Here is an 18,094-nt window from a genome sequence, read left to right on the forward strand (position 1 = left end):
AAAAGTGCTTACAAATAATTTTGCTAAAAATTAAGTCAACCTCTGACATATTACAGGCTTCATAAGAAACTGTAATTAAAACAGTATTGTCATTCTAGTACTAACTCATGGTATGCCCTTGGGCAAATTACTTTATAGTGGTCTCTCTTCTGAAACAATTCCAAAAATGGCATTAGGTGGTTCCATATGTACTGTCAGACTTTCCATTTTAAGTATTCTTACTTTATAATAAGGAGATTATTTTCCCCTCTTGTTGAGCTCAGCCTGATCTTTTGGAGCCTTGTTGAATGCTTTCTTTGCATGCAGCAGCTGTAATCTGGACAAATCTGGTTAGAAAACACCAAAACATTTTCACAAAAATAAGTTTCAGCTGTTTGTTTAATATTCCCAGCTTTTTACATATAATATTTCTTATCTCCATGAAAATTGTGCCACAGTGCTGTCCTTGACTTGTTTGCAAAGGTGTAACTGACCTATAATTAGTGAACTCCTCGTTTCACATTAGAAGGAACTTGGTTGCCCTCTATGCTATCTTTACAAATGCCAGCTTGAGAAATGTATGTCTGCATCCTAGCAGCTGGGAGTGTGTAAGTTGCAATGTAGCTGTAATGCCTGCTCAGAAAGTATAGGAATGTTTCCCCTGTATCTGGGGAAAATAGCTGTTTAATTCTGTGGCCACAAATTAATGAACACTTGTCCTTTTCTTTCATAGGAATATAAGAAAAGATTGGCCAACTCTTACTACAGGTCTGTCTAACCTAGTGACCTTTCTCGGGCAGCTGCTGAAAACAAATGCCTGGGACGAGGCAAGTACAGGGATGGTATTTCTCACATGTACTCTACCAGTTTCCTTGTGACTTGCAGCTTAGGGCCAGAGGGAGTATCTTTGTATTTAATACCACCCCAGGGATTTTCTATTAGGAATTTATTCAGACATTTCTTGAAGCAAGACAAACTTTAAGGTTTCACAACATCCTGCACATTGTGTGAAGAACTGTCATGTGACTTCCATTAATTTCACGTTATTCCTCCCTCTTTTGCTTTTAGTGAACACAGTGAAGATTTGTTCTCAATTCATATTCATGCTAATTGTTTTGCCCTTAGAAGCTGTGAAGTTCCTACCTGGTGCAATAGTCTTTCCCTGCAGTAAGCTGTCTGCTTTGGGGGCAAGGGTGCCTGCTCTGCATAGCCCTGGGTAGTGTCTCCAGTCTGCTGCGACAGTATTTTCTGTGTCTGGAGAAGCTGAAGGCATTTGAACCATTATTTTTTTTGTACGCTCTATCCTGAAGAAACAAGAACTGCACTTTTCTTAGTGTTTTGAACTGTTTTTTGAAATCCAGGACAGGTCTTTATTGCCTGTTGACATCTTGATGTCACTGTTACCAGAATAGGAAGAAGAAAAAAAAGTTTCATTATCTAACCTAGCTAGTCTGCTTTGCTAATTGTTAATTTCAGCAAAAACTGTTATTCTTCTTATGAAAGATTCTAGAGCTCACTGAAACATTGTGGATGTTGGGAAATTATGTGTTTTTAATTAAAAAAAAATAGAACAAAGCATGAAAAACATGTCAGATCACCACTCAAAGTTAGTCAACAAGATTAAGAATTACCGGTGCAGCAAAGTTGCATGTTCCACAGTAGAGCTGACTAGTGAAAGATAAAGTAGTTAAACTAACAATAATGATTTCATGTCTCTTACCTAGCTGGCAAACACTAAACTAGGGTTAAAATAACCAACGTTATGATGATTTTTTTTTAACTGGAACATTGTTGGAGCTGCCAGAAATAATTGAGCCACGTTGTTTATAATTGTGATTGGTGGTCAGAGATTTCAGCAAGGAAATTATGCAGTGCACTTCAGGTAACTCTTAGCAGGGTAAGCAAATGGTGTTTAGAAAATATTTTCTGTGAACAGCGCAGTGATGCAGGCAAGGGCACCAGGAAGAACATTGCATTTAACAGTGCTTTGTGAAAGCTGTGAGTAGGCACCTTAATTGTCAATCCAGTCTGTGGGGAACCCTTTTACTTAGAATATTTATCCACATACATTTTCAGTGAAACAAAAAAGAAAATACATGCAGCTATCAAGGCTACAGTCTTTGGACTGAACTTGAGATGAATTTAACTTTAGTATTAATTTGCTGGTAATTAGCTGTCTGTGGTAGAATGGATAAAAACAAATCTTGGTGGTTTTTTTCTTATCTGTTTTTTAAAAAAAGAAAACATGTTTTTGCTGTATAAAAACAGACTAGAACTTTGCGTTGCTGGCGTCATGGTTACAAGCAAATTCAATGCTAATAGCTCTCTGGCATGATAATAGCTCTCTAGTGTGGTCTCCAATGTTGTGGCATGCTTTTCAACTGGTACGTGAGTGGATATGCCCTGGAGCTGTAGTGGACAGGACCCAGCGTGTAGGTCTGTGTTGTGGGGTCCCAGGTGTGGGGAGGCAAGTGCCAGGCAGTGATAGACTTGTGGAGAGCTGAGGATGTCCTAGCTGCCATGAGGTGTCAGCAGGATGTCTTGTTGAAAAGTGGGGCCATATGTTGTGGTCTGAGCTGGAGCAGCCCTGCAGACTTGGCCTATAGAGCAGGGTAATTGTGGATGTAGTATTGCTTGCTACTAAGGAAAGGAGGCTGTGTAAGAAGGAAGCTTGCCTAGACATGTTACCATAAACACAATCTGAATGTTCATTTTCAGCTGTCGCACAGAGTGGAAAATATATTTAGTGTAGTTAGTGGGGGCTGCATACTTCTATGCTTGAGTCACAAAGGTTTATAATCTGCTTTAGCCTAGGATCTCAGGGGTTCTCCTTCAATTGAAGGTGTGAAGTCATGAGACTTTAATCCTATATGACCCAAAATTTCAGTTCTTGGTGATGGCAAAAATTGTTGCTACCCTACTGGACAATGCACAGCAGCGGAAACACAGCCTCAGTAATACAACTGTCACAAGGGTAAACTGATCTCTAGTCTCTTAAAGAATATCAAATAATTCTGAACTTCATGAAGTTGGTAGATGACAGCAGTAGGGATGTGGATGACTTATAAAAGGTGAAGTCTGCCTTAAGAACTGTTAAACCAGTAGATCAGCAAGAAGCTTCTGACTAACAAGTTAGAGCAACAAAATATTGCATCTAATTGAAGTTTTGGAAAAACATGCAACACAGAGACTGTAATTTTACATATAAGTGGGTATATTTTGTGAAGTCTGCCTTAAGAACTGTTAAACCAGTAGATCAGCAAGAAGCTTCTGACTAACAAGTTAGAGCAACAAAATATTGCATCTAATTGAAGTTTTGGAAAAACATGCAACACAGACTGTAATTTTACATATAAGTGGGTATACTTTCTCTGGTTTTGTGTGATGTCCTGAACATAGGACAAAATCTGACCACTGAGTGGTAAACTCAATAGTTGCTGCCAGCCCAAGCAGTTCATATACAAATGAAAGCATTTTATTTTTCTGAAGTGTGTTTTAGGAAATCACCGTGCACAGGAAGCAGAGGCCATTCCAGTGAGATGTGAAAAGGTGTAAGCCACCATAAGAGCCTGTAGGAAGGAGCCCGAGTGTTTCATGTGCTGAGCTATCAGTCTTGGGAGGTTTGAAGTTGCTGCATTGATGTTTACTTTTGGAAGAATTAAGGGGTGGGGGTTTTGGTGTTTGTTTGTTTTTTGGGGTTTTTTTTTTCCCCTCAACCTACTACAGCTTTTCACATCTTCCCTAAAAATTAGGTTCAATTTTCAGAGTAGAAGTAGTGGAAAAGAATGGTGAGAAATCTTATTTATAAGCCTCTGTTCTTTGTATAAGGAGGATTTAATGTATATTAAACAATAAAATTAAATCTTCCACTGACTAACACTGTGATCATCTTCCTTGCTGATGTAATGCTAAACTAGTATGTCCTGAACATCAAAACAAAATACTTCAATTATTATTTCATCAGGTACTTAAACTTCTTTTAACAAACACTGAACTAGGGATGAATAGTCTGGATTGATTCTAATTTAATTTGTTGTAGTTTGCATTGCCTTCTGTTTTGTTTCTGCTGTCAGTTTTGTGGATTTTAGGAGGATGTCAAGTCAGATATTAAGATCTATTTTTGCTTATATGAAAAGATTGATTTAGATGTTAGATGCTTGTAGTAGAATGTGATGTTGAAGCTGGAAATACCTAACTGTTAAGAATATCCATGGGATACTGTTTTAAACAACCTGCTTTTCTGGGATAGTTGCTGTAAATCTGATGTGAAGTTATTCACATAAAATCACACTGCCTGATTATGATTGCGAAAGCTATGAAAGTGAGTATCAGGAACAGTAACCAGAAGAACATTGTATATCTGGATGCATCTTCTACAATTGCAGAGTTATAGCAGTGTTTGTTTTCTTGTTTTAATGAAATTATTTTGCATTTACTTTTTCTCTCAATATTTATTATTTTTTTTTAGTTAATCCTGCATTCTGCTTTTCCTGGAGGACAGAGGTCTCTGTCTGACTGGCAGCAGCTGCTGCTGCTGGGAGTATCTGTTGCCATGCCTAATAGAAGGGTTATCATGTCCCTGTTAGTCTGGCATTAGGACTACAGAATTAATACTCAAATTTGTGGTCTTGTGATTGGTACTGTTGCATTAACCAGAGCTGCATGCTGATAACTTATGTTCATTTACAGTTACTGTCACACAAAAACCCTGAGAATGGGCTGATGGTAAAATAGCATTCAGAAACACATATAGGAACGCGGAAGCTGTTGTGTCTTTGAGAGGTTTTTGCAGAAGGGAGAGAACTGGAGGCAGGAAAGAGCAGGGCTGGAGCAGTGAAAAGCTGGGGCAGACCCAGGCTGAGGGCAGAGCAACAAGTGATGGAGAAAGCATGCTGCGTTCCTGCGTTTCAGTCTAGCACTGATGCGCCACCGGAAAAGGGTCTCACCCCCTCTAGTGGCTCACTTTCCTACTTGGTTGTGATAATAATAAAAATCGTAAAATAATGTTGTATTACATAAGTAGAGTAGTGCCTCCAAGCGATAAGTTGTGGCTTTCCCTTAGCTTAGTGTTTCTGGTATTTTTAGGACTTTTCTAGGGCTGAAAGATAATAGCAGGTTTTGTTAGCGTTAATTAAATATAAATCAGGTTAGCCGTTTTCATACATCTTCCACGTTTGCGGATATACGTTTACGCCACATCAACGCAGCCCAACTTTGGGCTAAGAATTCGACAAGTGTTTGCAGCTCGCTCTCTGTCAAACCAGCGCTTTACATTTCCAGGCGAGGATTGAAGCCGTGCGGTGCCCACGGTCACAGTGTGAGTGGAAGTAGCCTGTTCACACTGCCATCAAGTGGATGCGAGGCGTTACGGCACCAGCGTGGTTTTTGGAGTTTGTCATCCCCTTTGTATTACATAAAAATCTTAATAAACCTAACTTCACTTACTTGCACGTCTGATTCTGACAACCCCTGCAGAGGCCTCTCCTTTATGCCTGCAATGCTGAAGAATAGAGTTAGTCCTCTTAAAACCATGTGTGTACATGGGAAGATAATCAAGATCTTTTTGCTTCATAGTTTGTCTGCAACAGACTTAGGAGACGAGGCCAATTTGGATATCGATATCCTTATCTCGTGTGAATAACTGAGACTTCATTTAACGTAGTCTGAAGTACTCAAACATTAGTAACTGCCACAATTGAAGTCGCGTTCACAACTGCATTCAGGGCTTTTCATGAGTCATGCTTACTTTCTGAGCAGTATTTTTCTATTCTACTATGACTTTGTGTAGCCTCAGACCTTATTTGCCTCCCACTTTTCAATGTTGTTCTGAAGATGAGGAGATAATCAGACCCAAAAATGGATTCAGACACCAAAAGCAAGAAATCAAGTTTACTTCAGGCATCTTCACTCAATGACAGTCTTATGGCTACCTGATCCAAGAAATGCCTTGCACTCGGTAGCTACCTCCCTGTTCATCCACGAAGTTATCCACTGTGTCCGCATACGCTGCCAGACTGACACATCAATGCCATCAATTATTAAAAATTAAACAACCTTTTATTTTGTTAGATGCTGAAAGCAGCTGAACAGGATATTTTTTAAATTATTTATAGCGTTATCACATTTTAGATGTTTAAGGTGAATGTTTCCATGCTGCTTTTGTTTGTCTGGCAGAAAGTCCTTTGAATTTTCCTTTTTTCTTCTATTCTACTCAAAATATATTTTTCTCAAACTTTTTAGAAAATTTTCTCTGTCGAGCTGTAGCATACCAAAGTTCTGGAAAGGAAACCTTGACATTGGCTGTGAGCTGGGATACACATAGCTGGATACACGTCACGGATACTGTGAGGAGCCCAATGCTGTCAATGTAGTTTAAAAAAAATTTTTTTTTAATTGCATCCTCAAAATTTTGTCATTCTGCTTTCTAGTTTATGGCTTATTCTGCATCTCTCAATTTTCTTCTCCCACTTGAACGGTTGTATCATCCTTTTTGCAACATGTCTTCCCATGGTGTGTTCCCTTTTTCCTATCCTGTTGCTATCCTTTTGCAAATGTCTGTTTCCTCCCTGTGCTTTGTGCAGATGGGTGCATTTGTGAAAGGGCTAAGAGTCTCAATAGACTTGCTTTGATAGAGCTCAACATGTAGCACTTCTCACTCAGACACTGAACATGGTGGTAGAAAAGGTCATTCCACAAAATCTCTTGGTGTTATAAGAAGTTCTGTATGTTCAGAGGACTACTAGATTTCATTCCAATGAAAGCTGCTCCTGGAGGTTATCCTGGTCTGGCACTGTTTGTCATACAGCTTTGTTTGTCTCTAATTTCAGATATTACTAGAAGTGAATGCAAGGATGTAGAATGTCCTATGTCCCCACCGAATTATTTGCAGATACGAGCAACTAAGTCCAATTGAGCTATATGATGTACAATGCAGTGGGTCTGTTCTTTTTGAGCCCATTTAATTTATTAAGCCTTTTTACCCTTTTAGTTTTGTATATAATTTTCCTTTGTTTTGCTGTCCTATCTCTTTGCATTAAATTTTTATTCCTGTAATACTGTTTTATTTCTAGCTTATTATTCTGCAATACAAGAGGGATTTTCTTCTCACTTTCTGCCTTACTGATCCTTGTCATGCAGGGACCTAAAGGTAGCAATGCAAGTGAAAGATACAGCACTTAAAAAACCAACCAACAAAACAACTGTAGGCACAATATCTAATAAAAAGTTAAAGAGGAAAATGGAGAGTATGTGGGAAGTATGAAACTGGTGACTATCCCTTGCCAAGGTGAAATGGAGCACTTTGTAAGAAAGATCAGCAGAAAGGCTGCTCATCCATGAAACAAAAGCAGAAACTAAAAAAGAGAAAGGATCCACCAGATGCAAAGAGGAACAATTCTGGTCATGATAGCAGTAGTGGGTGGAGGACATACATCACTGCATCTGTGGTGCACATAGCCAACAAAAAATGATAGTTCTGTTTGCCAGGCTAAATAATAGCACAGCTGAGGAGCTGGTTGTATACCCTTAAATACGCAAGGAGAAATGTAATGTAGAGGAAAAAGAAGAAAGGGGAGGGGCAAAAAACCAACCCATGAACAAAACAAACCTGAAAAATCAACAAATCAATCCTGACATAAATTGAGCTTTGTTTATAGGGTAGCTTTAATTGTTGGATAGCTGTCTTGAAATAATAGGCAAAGCCTCGGGAATTTTAGTAAGATAGTAGTTGCTTTCACACACCCCTTTTAAGAGGCAAAATTGGTAAGAACTTCAGTTGAGTTGTCTTGGAAATTAGGTTAGGATACAAATGTATCTTAATTTTTCTTCTTGTCATGTGCTGCTCAGTACTAATACTTTCAGAAGGCATTTGTCAGGATGCCAAGCCTAAAAATACTGCAGGCTAGTTGGTTCTTTGAACTCGAGTTTTAACAAACTTCTAATGTATTCTGTTTTTTCACCTGTCATCCTGCAAGCATAGTTACCTGCAGCAGTGGTAACTGTGTGGTAAGACGTTTCAGGCAAGTGGTACCAAGGTTTTATGCAAGCTTATGAAATTCTTCAGGAAGTCACCTCTTCATTCTTGCTTTTTGTATGTAGCTGGCAGCTTTGGTTACAAGAATATTAATGCCTTTTCAACAGTCCCAAATTTGGTTTTTTATGTTGTAGACATGAGAACACCTCCTGGCCTAGGTTAAATTGGGGGGTTGGGGGGAAAGCATGTGAGAGGGAGAGGAATTAAATAGTCAAAAAGAGGCAAGCCATAAAACAAAGGTATAGGCTGGTCTAACTGGGTTGTCTAAGTGCTCTGGGATATTGTATCTGCTTAAAAAAGCAAAATAAAAGTTAATAGTTCTGATATGGAAGCTACTGTGTTTTTAAGACCCTTAAGACTTTTTGTTTAAACAATTTAAACTGTTTAGCAAATACTGCTGGTACTGTACTTGTTTCTCAGGTAGAAATGGAAATAATGCCATTTTTTTTCCTTGAATAGAGTCCCTAGTTTACCCTGTGTTGTTTCTTAGCTCTTTGAACTATTGTTGTTAGCCGCCACCTCTTCTGCTGCAAAGGCTTGCTGCAAGGGATCCTGAAACTAACTCTGTGCTTAGGTATAACCACTGTCTGTCTCTATATGGGATTCTTAGCCAGGTCTTGAATACCAGAAAGTGCTCCAAATAAAATATACTCCAGTTAAATTTCACCAGTCAACTAAAAACATGGAATCCAGGGTTCAAGCCTTGGTGTTGGTTTGACTGCAGTGGTGCCCAGATTGGGGTCTGACATGGGGGCAAGCCTTCATTTCTGGGCAGTGCAGCTCCTTCTCGGGTGCTCACTGTGTGCAAGTTCCAAGCCAAACCTGTAAGTAAAATACTGTGTATTTTGCATCATCATTAATATATGCTGCTCTTGAACAGTCCTAAACCAAATTCTATTATATGTTGTGATTCCTTTTTAGGAGATCATATGTAATACAACAAATTATTTAAGTAATTATTTACATTCTCTCAAGAAAATAACGAGTGGTAAATCTAATGAGAAAATTTTCAATACAAGTGATACAGAGATGATGAATCTTCAGCTTTTTTAGGCTCATTGTAGGTTTATCTTTTTTGAAAGTGTGCTTTTATTTCATGTGTTTATACTTTTTTTTATATTATTTTTTTTGTACCTTGAAGCCCCACTCATGGGCCAAGACCCCAGTATGGTAGGTGCTGTACAGGCAGCAAGCAGGAGGCAGCTTCCCCAAAGAAGTGTTAGGAAGTATTAAAGAAAAGACAGATGGGATGTTGTAAATAAATGTCTGATGATTTTTTAGTAGGCTTCTGTAGACCTTTTGGACACATTGAGGGAATTTAATTTTTGTGCTTAATAAATTTTTCATCTGAAACTAGGCCACAAAAAGAAACATCAAGGGAAGAAGAAAAATCACATAATAGTAGTCATAGTTGAGAAACGGTAAAAGTGGCAAACTCTTCACCTCTAAGAACTAGACTAGGATTGCAGATTGGGCTGGCTCAGGTAATCACAGGATGGTGGCATTAGGTCAAAAGTTGGATCTAGTCTTTCCAGGGACAGAATAATAGATGGATACCTCTGCCACTTCTGCATTAATGCAGTTGTGGATTAGCGGTTACAATACAGTAAAAGGATCCTGATACAGTTTTGTTTAGAAATCTTTAGGAAAGATTCCTTTCTATCGAAAACATACTAAGTGTTTTCCTTACAAAAAAACCACCAGAGCAACAAAAGAACCCCAACTGTGTTGATGATTTTGCTCTATCAACATGGTTAATGTTTTCAGGAAAGCCAGCTCTTCGGCATACTTTGGTTTTTTTGGAGTAGGTTCCATAAATTCTGTTTAGTTCCCAGTTCATATTTTTTGCATCAGCACACTTCAATACACCTTTCTTGTAATCTTTTTGACATACTATATAGATTTTCATCGTAGGCACTATGTATCCCAGAGCATAGACATAGATTCACACTAGGAAAGTTTTTCCTTCATGTTGTGGAGGCATGTGGATTCTTTTGGGCAGGAAATTTTCCCTGACTCTGGACAAATAAAACTGTATTTTTGTGTAAAAGGGCATTATTGATGAATTATGCCCTGTTAGCAGTATTATTAAAATGTGGTAGGAAAATATCACTCAGTGCTGCACAGACATAGCAATACAACTCTACTGATGATAATAGGAACCCAGGGTTAAATTAGACATTATTTCAAGGAGCTTTCACTATTGTCTTCCGCAGCCATATGTTTTTCCTTACAGTGTGTTTTTTTTGAAACAGATTTTTGCATTTGTGTAATTAGTGAAGGGAGAAGGTATACCTCTGTCAGGTTGTTAATAAAGCCATAATAAAACTCTCAAAATTATGTACAAGGTGTCATGCAACTGAGATTACAGTTTACATATACAATACACCAGACTTGGGGGGATGACAAGATTTTATATATGGTTGTAAGCCTTGATTATAAATGGTGTATTTACTGGTAATATCTACTGACTTGAGAGCATACAAAGCACAGAATTCGGTTCAATTCTTGCAGTCCTTAGCTGAGAATCTCTTATACCTGGCAGAAGCATTATAAGGAGAGATCAGCTTGGAGGGAGAGGAACTGTTTTAAATTTTCAAGATTATTTGGTACTCTGGAGGTCACTGCAATGTTCAGTAGACATTAGAACAGTCAAATCCAGCAAGTCTAATTTATTGCAGCTTCTCTGGGCTGTCTGCAGTCTGTAAGAGCTCCAAATGCCACCTTTCACTTTGTGCTATCTACTTATATATACAATTCTCACCTGTGCATATCTGCCTTCCACCTATAGGTATCTTCTATGACTTAAGGAGAAGAGTAGGTGTCAGTGGTCTCCTGAGTTGAGACTGGGGAAGGAAAGGTCAAAATTTGTCCCTTTTAACTAAAAATCCATTTTTGTTTTACAGGGAGCACTACATTATTCTTTGTGAGAAATGCAGTCAGTTTTCTACATGAGGTTTTAATTCTCTGTGTGTCTTTTAATGCTATTGAATTAGAACCGCAATTATATTTTGTATTATACAGGATAACACAAATAATTGGGTTCAATACTATTAGCCAGTTGTATTACCAACTGTATGAATGGGCAGCAGCTCACATCCAAAGAGCTCTCAGACACTCAGATTATAGATTTCCACACAGCTGGAAGTAAATGAATGTGGTGTTCTGCAGTACACTTGAAATCAGGGGGCTTTTTATGCAAGATGACTCATGCTGTAAAACACAGGGAGACAATCACAACACTCTTTCATATTTAAAACAAGGAGAGTGTTTATCCATTCATTGGTTAATGGAACAGCAAGTGCATTATAAATGTACATGTTGGTATTTTCAAGTGTTGGACTAAACCTTCTTAAAGTTGGTAGCTTTGATTGCTGGACTCTTCATTTATTGTAAGCCATGTGAAGCAATTAGGGTTCTTTGTGGAACATAAGGGTCAAGTCAGCAGATGTCCCCAAACTGACTTGCACTTGTCACAGCCCAAAACAGAGATGCTTATGACTTACATATCTGTGTAAGCAGAAATAACAGAGATTTGTGAGCACATGTTAGTGAGAAAGAGCAGAGCCCTGAGTTTTTGACTGAAGGCTAACTCAAAGGGTGTTAGCATTTAAACCAAAATTCTGCTTATTTTCTAATTGGCTCAACATGATGAGACTTAAAGTACTCCTTATATAAAATAACATTGCTTCAAAGCAATATTTACTTCCTTAATCTAGTTCTCCTTTTAATGAAACCTGAAACCAGCTGGCAGTCACAATTGGTCTAAATGGGCCTAAAAATATGGGGCAGCAGTGTGAAAAATTCCGTATTTCTACTAAAATATAAATGTTAAATCTGTACCTGTTATCTGTGTTTAATTTTCTTGTGATCAGAAATGGCTCCTTCTCAATGAAGCAAGTCCTTTCCCAACTCATGTGTTTGAAGAGTTTCCCCACACATTTCTAGAAATTGCAGAAGGGTTTGTGGTAGCCATTCATGGCCTGACTTTTGCCTTCAGAAATCCAAAAAGTGTAAGATAACTGGTTGCTACCCTTCCACATTTCTCTTGCACTTAGGGCAATGCACGAAGTATCACTTTGCTACTGGTATTTTGAATGTAACATTGTTCCCATTGTCTGCCTTCAAACAGTGTGTGGGAAGGGAAATTTTTTTTTCATAAATAAGAATTACTTATAAATTCAATTATAAATTCAAGTGCAGCTTGCTTCTCTCCCCCCCCAGTGTAAAAGAATACTGAACACATCAGCAGGAAATTGATTTTTATATTCAAAATGAAGCTTCATACTTATTCATTTGTGTATTTATTACAGTTAGTCTCCTAGCTCTAGTAGATATTGGTAGTAAGTCAAGCCTGATTAATTATGGTAGGAAGGGTAACATTTGTTATCACATAGATCACATGCTTGCAGGATGACTCTGAAAGTCTGTTTTCAGTATGCTTGTCTGCATACTTGACAAAGTTCAGGCATGGAAACCCATGGTTTCAGTTTCCTTTGGCTTTACAGCACTTCATTTACCAGCTGTTATCATCTGAACATAGTACATCTTTATGCAGACATCTCCTCCCAAGGAGACCTAAGAGCAGTGTCAATGCTCCTCAGAGTCCCAGAGAAGGGAAATGTTAGTGCAAGACAAGGAGAAGGTCTGGCACTTCTGAAGCCGGAGGCTGTGATCCACAGTGGTAACTAACACAGAAAGCAAGCAGTGCCTGTCTGTTGCCTTTTCTGTTCTTCAGTACAGAACAACTGTAGGAGAAAAGAAAGAGCTGTTTGGGGAACAGGAAAAACATGAGCAAAAAAATTGTCTTTATAATTGTTCTTATGGAAAACTTGATCTCTGAAGAACTTAAACTTTCATATTGATATAGGAGCAGAGGAAGAATCTGGCTTTCAATGAAAATTCTTTGGGAAATGAAAACATTTTGTGCCCTTGTGGTAATTTCACAGTACTTTGAAATCTTCTGGTGGCGTTCACTTAGAAGCACTGGCTTGCAGTAACCTTCCAGGTCAGTGGTGGAGCTGAGAAAGAAACCACAACTCTGACCATTTACTTCTTTGTGTCCTGGAACTAATCTTCTTTTCCATTAATAAGAGAGAAAATAATTGTATGCCCATGATAGTCTGAGATGATCACATTGAAAGCAGCATAAGTGCAGCTTGCATGAGAAAAAGTGAATTGTTGAATTCAGTTAAAGGAAATGCCCCATACTAATTTTGACTTCTTGAGGATTTGGGACAGAAGCTTTACGAAGTATAAGTTTGCCCTTGTATATTTTATTAAAGAAAAATATATATGTTAACACAACTATGGTCTAGGTCAGCATTTCATCTTCTGTGGTTATGTATATGTGAACAATCAGACTGAAATAAAACCTGTATCCAGTCAGAAGTAGCACCTTTGAAAGCAGAGGTTTGATTTGTAAATTCTTTGATCCTAGGAAGCTGAATGAGAATAAGAACATCTGGAAAAATTAGTTAGCATCTATTGTATTTGAATTTGTTTTGCGTTAAATGTCTTTTAGAATTTCACAAAATAAAGTGGTGGTACAGCAATTCATACGTTTATTTCAGAGAGCCAGCACACACATGAGACAGTATAACCCCTTTGATTCAGAACTCATTTTTCTTATCAAGCTTTTTCAGTCTGTTGTTGCAATGAGACGTTGCCTCTGACAGTAATTAGGTCTGATCTTAGGAAGCTACAGAGTCAACATTGTCCTGAGCTTGGTAGTGATACTGTATTTCAACATTAATTGGGAAATGTGAAAAACACTAATTCTTTTTCTATATTTTCTTCTTTTATCTGTCATATCTTTCATTTTTGGTTTATGTGTATGATGTACATATGTGTACCGGATGTACTGTGATAAAGTTATCTTCTGTATGAATTTGTGAATACCATCTAAAGTTATGTCTGTTTTTATAAAATAAAAACTAGGCAGACCTTAAGAACATCGTAGAGGAAAGATTCCTCAACACCAAAGGATAGGAAGTGGGGCTGAGGCTGGGGTGACATGGAATAGCAAACGTTACACCTGTTCTCCTCATCTGTGAACTCCATAGGAAATGGGTAGACACACTGACGTTGATCACTGTATGAATTACAAATTTTGATTTGCCCCTTCCCCCCCTTTTTTTACCATTGGTGTAAAACTACTAAAATAATCACTCTAACATATTTTCCTGCATGATGTAGCTGTGAGAAACATAGTAAAAGCATGGGAAAAAAATCTATTATGTATGGTCTTTAATTGTTTTGAGTGTAAACATGGTGCCCACTGTATGCTAGTTGAAGACACAGCTTGTCTCTGACGCAACTGTACCACTGCAGGTTTTGCAGAGGGAGCTGGTTATGACACCATTTAGTCCCAGTGACTGTGTAAATGTCATTGCAGTCTTTTATTACCCGTGAGCCAAAGTAGCATCTGAACAACAAAAAGTATCCTAAGATGCTATTGGTGAGGTAAGACTCTTTGATTTAAATTTTGCATAAAACTTCAACTGGTGGTCCGTTTTGAGAGGTTTTTAAGTAGTACTCAGTGTAGTTGGACTTGCTTATTCAAGGCCTATCACAGTTGCAATTATTTTGATGATTAGTATGTGTGCTCACTGAGGAGATTATATGTAGTATGTGCTATAGGGATTTTTTTCAGTGTGTCTTTTTTCGCATCTGAAATCAGATTTAGAGTTGCTAATTAAAAATGAACTTTTCAGAATCACAGTGGGTTTTATTTTCACAGAAAATGGAGCAGCAAGCTCTTTATTTAAATGCCTCAGGCAATTTGTGTAAAGATACAGAGCTCTTTGGTACTTTGGATTTGATAGTACTGGCACCATCTATTGGTCTTTTTTCAGTGAAATCAATTTGTGCTTTGAGTTCTGTTTCTTAGAAGCATTGTAAAATTCACTGTCATACAGGTACTGGTAAAAATTCTGTCATGAAAAAGTACAAAAATAAATCCTGTTTATCTGCCTATATGGTATTTCAAGACGATTGACAAGCTAGCATGCAGAATTCACCTGTTCTTTCTTGGGCTATTCCAGTTCTGTGAATAAAGAAAAGACTTTTATTTTTTAAAAAATCAGAACATCAAATTAATTAAAACAAAGAAAGATAGACTTCTTATTGGAGATGCAATAGCTAAGTTAAAATTGGTTGTTCCAAAAGTAGAGATGGAGTTGGAAATAAGAATTTTGAGAAGTGTGTAAACCGATATTAGAAAAAGAAGGCAGAAAAGATGGAAAAATGAGTGGGTTTAAGGACTGCAGCAAGATTGAAAACCTATCAAAAGATAATCTAAGCTAAGATTGATAGTTTCTTAAGCAGATAAAGACATGGCATTAGGAAAATGTTTAAACTCATATGGAAAAGGAATAAAAGCAAAAGGAGAGCAAATGTGGGCAGATGCACAGTGAGCTAAATTTTAATTTTTCTCTGCAACTCTGTTGTAGTTCTGCTCAGCTGTGGGAAGCAAGGGTGTATGACCCAGGGCACTTCCCTGATCGTTCAGCCTTGCCTTGGTTAGTATTGATTGCTTGTTTAATGACAACTTTTGCAGTCTAAAATTATGGAGACAAAAAAAATGAGCAAGCCTACTCAAATTCTAATCAAATCAAAGAACACTGTTCTTTTCATTAGTTTTTTAATAAAACGTCTATGAGGACAGAAAAGTCTGGATGATGACAGGACAGACTGTTTTCCTATTATTTCTGTAGCTTAAAGACCAGATATCCTTACTTAGTTTGTAAAGTATTTTACTCCTTGGTACTACAGAACTAGCTAAGGCTGAATGAACTATGATGCTACTTAAAGGTTGCAGCTGGAGGTGAAGCCTTGCTTTTCTGGGTGCTTTGTAAATGGTTAAAATAATTTGGCCCCAGAGTGAACTGTTAAAAACACATGCAGAAGTAAGCCCTTAACATCAGTAAATTTGCACGAAGGATGACAGTAGCATATTGATTTCTGAACACAACTCAGCTACCTAAAATCAAATGCCCTCCAGTTCAACAGCCATATAAATATTAATACCTTACTGTTTCCCTTCTGAGGCAACGCAGTGAAGTATACATAAGTATATGTTTAGAAGAACCTTGTGTTGCTGGAAGCAAAATGCAAGTCTGTATAAATAACTGTTACAGGCTTGCTTGTACACCTTATTTTCTATATAAGGGCTTGGGTTTTTTTCCATTTCATCAGAACTTTGTTTAGATACGTAACATTTCAATTAAAGATTCAAAACACCATATGATTTTGAGCATTAAGGGGCAGGATGCTGTGTGCTTACTAGGTATAAGATTAACATCTTTGAAAATTTACGCTGCAGCAGATCGCTGTTTCATATCTCTGAGGATGTAACTCATTCTGTGGTTCATAATGCTGTTCTCACAGGTCATTTAAGCAGTTGTTCTGAACTGGGGTTTGTGCCCTTCACCAAATTACCCCAAAGAAAGAAAGGAAGACAAATGGCCTCATCTGAAGCTGTAGTAAAACCACTTCATGGCCAGTTGCAGAGAAAGGAGAAGTAGTTATGTAATTGCTACCAAATGGTGATGTTTCTGCAGTCTTAACTAGCAAAAGACTCTGAGCACTGGGGAAGAGTGTCTGAAAGCAAAGACTGAAACATGAAGGTTTGGATACTTCTCTGGACCAGTGAGTGAGAAGACACTTCAGGCAAGACTGTAACCACAAGCTTGGGGCATCAGTATTTTTCATTGAATAAAGTATCTTTTCTTGTCTGCAGTGGCCTGCAATACACAAGTCTCCAGGTATAAACAGCCTGTATGGCAAATAATTCCTATACCTGCTGTGAGAGAAGATAGAATGGTTTTGTGTGTCCAGAGGACCTTGGAAGTCTGTGATTATGTTTATCTTGCGGTCAGGTGAAAAGTAGTGCTTTACCACCTCAGATCCGTAGCAATCTGAAAGATAAAATTGTCATGTGGGTTTTATTAGGGGAGAAGCCATGTCCAATTTCCATGACATCTGAGAGGAGAGTGAATGCAGTGTCCCCAAATTGTCTGTGCTTCACATACAGGTGCTTTAGGTAAATCATGATCTAGTTATACCACCAGGATTTGGCCCTGCAGTTCCAGTTTATAAATAACTTTGCCTAGAAGTCAGATAGCAGCACATGCAGGTGTGAGTCATTAGTGCAGGAGACACAGTGATGTGTGGAAAAAGCGTGGCTCACATCCAAACCAGCCCCCACACTTTCATCAGCCCCTTGAAGTCTGCAGCACACTAAAAATCAAATTCTTCAAGTCAGGCTGCTGTAGCCCACCCAGTCTTAAAACTCAGAGGCTGCAGTAATATAGAATGCAGCGCTTCTCCCGGTGTGTTGTTGATCAGTTATGCTCAAAAGGCAGTTTTGGAAGACTCTAATTTACAGTCTGCATTAATTACTACAATTTCAACTGAATAGATTAACATCACACACAAAACGCTTATCAAAGCTGCATTCTGTAAGTCATCATTTTAGAACATATACGTGTGAGTTTTAAGGAATTGGGGAAATACCCAAATTATTACTTGATTTTGGTTTTTTAAATTTCATTAGTTGAAACTGGAAGCAGTAAATGGTATTGACCTCCCTGATTGTAGAGTTAATGGAGGCTGTAAGGAGGCCATGAACAAGTACCAAAAAAGCACTTACGATAAGGTGCTGGCTTTGGATGGAATTTCAGGGAAAGGAAAAAAGGAAGGAGCTTTTAGTTCAGGAATATGCCTGACTGACTTCTAACTGGTCTGGCAAAGTTTGTCCTTGCACAACTTAACTTAAGCTGGAAGGGGATACCTGACTCCTGAAGCTCGTGGCTCTCATCCATGCTCTGATTCTTTCTTATTGATGTCTAATGAAGATTCTGGGAAAAACAATTGAATTCAAAAAGGCTTCAAGTTATTTGTTGTAAGCAAAGATCAAAGACAGAAGTGGATTCGTCTTCATATGAAGACACGTATGCGTTCTAGAACTGATATATTTTCAATATTGCAGATTGAATACTTGTGTATCTTCATAAATTGCACATTATACTATTTGCTGGACAATCTTTTTCCCCCATATATGTTCTTTTCCTGTTTTTG

At 38.0% G+C, this 18,094-nt stretch overlaps 1 protein-coding gene across 1 annotated transcript in view; it reads left to right on the forward strand.

The window, feature by feature from the left end:
- PDE11A (phosphodiesterase 11A) overlaps positions 1-18,094 on the forward strand; it is a 134,066-nt gene that overhangs the window by 24,370 nt on the left and 91,602 nt on the right. The gene's annotated exons all lie outside the window — the stretch shown is intronic.

The sequence above is a fragment of the Falco cherrug genome, chromosome 8, assembly GCF_023634085.1.
Source record: "Falco cherrug isolate bFalChe1 chromosome 8, bFalChe1.pri, whole genome shotgun sequence".
Lineage (NCBI taxonomy): Eukaryota > Metazoa > Chordata > Aves > Falconiformes > Falconidae > Falco > Falco cherrug.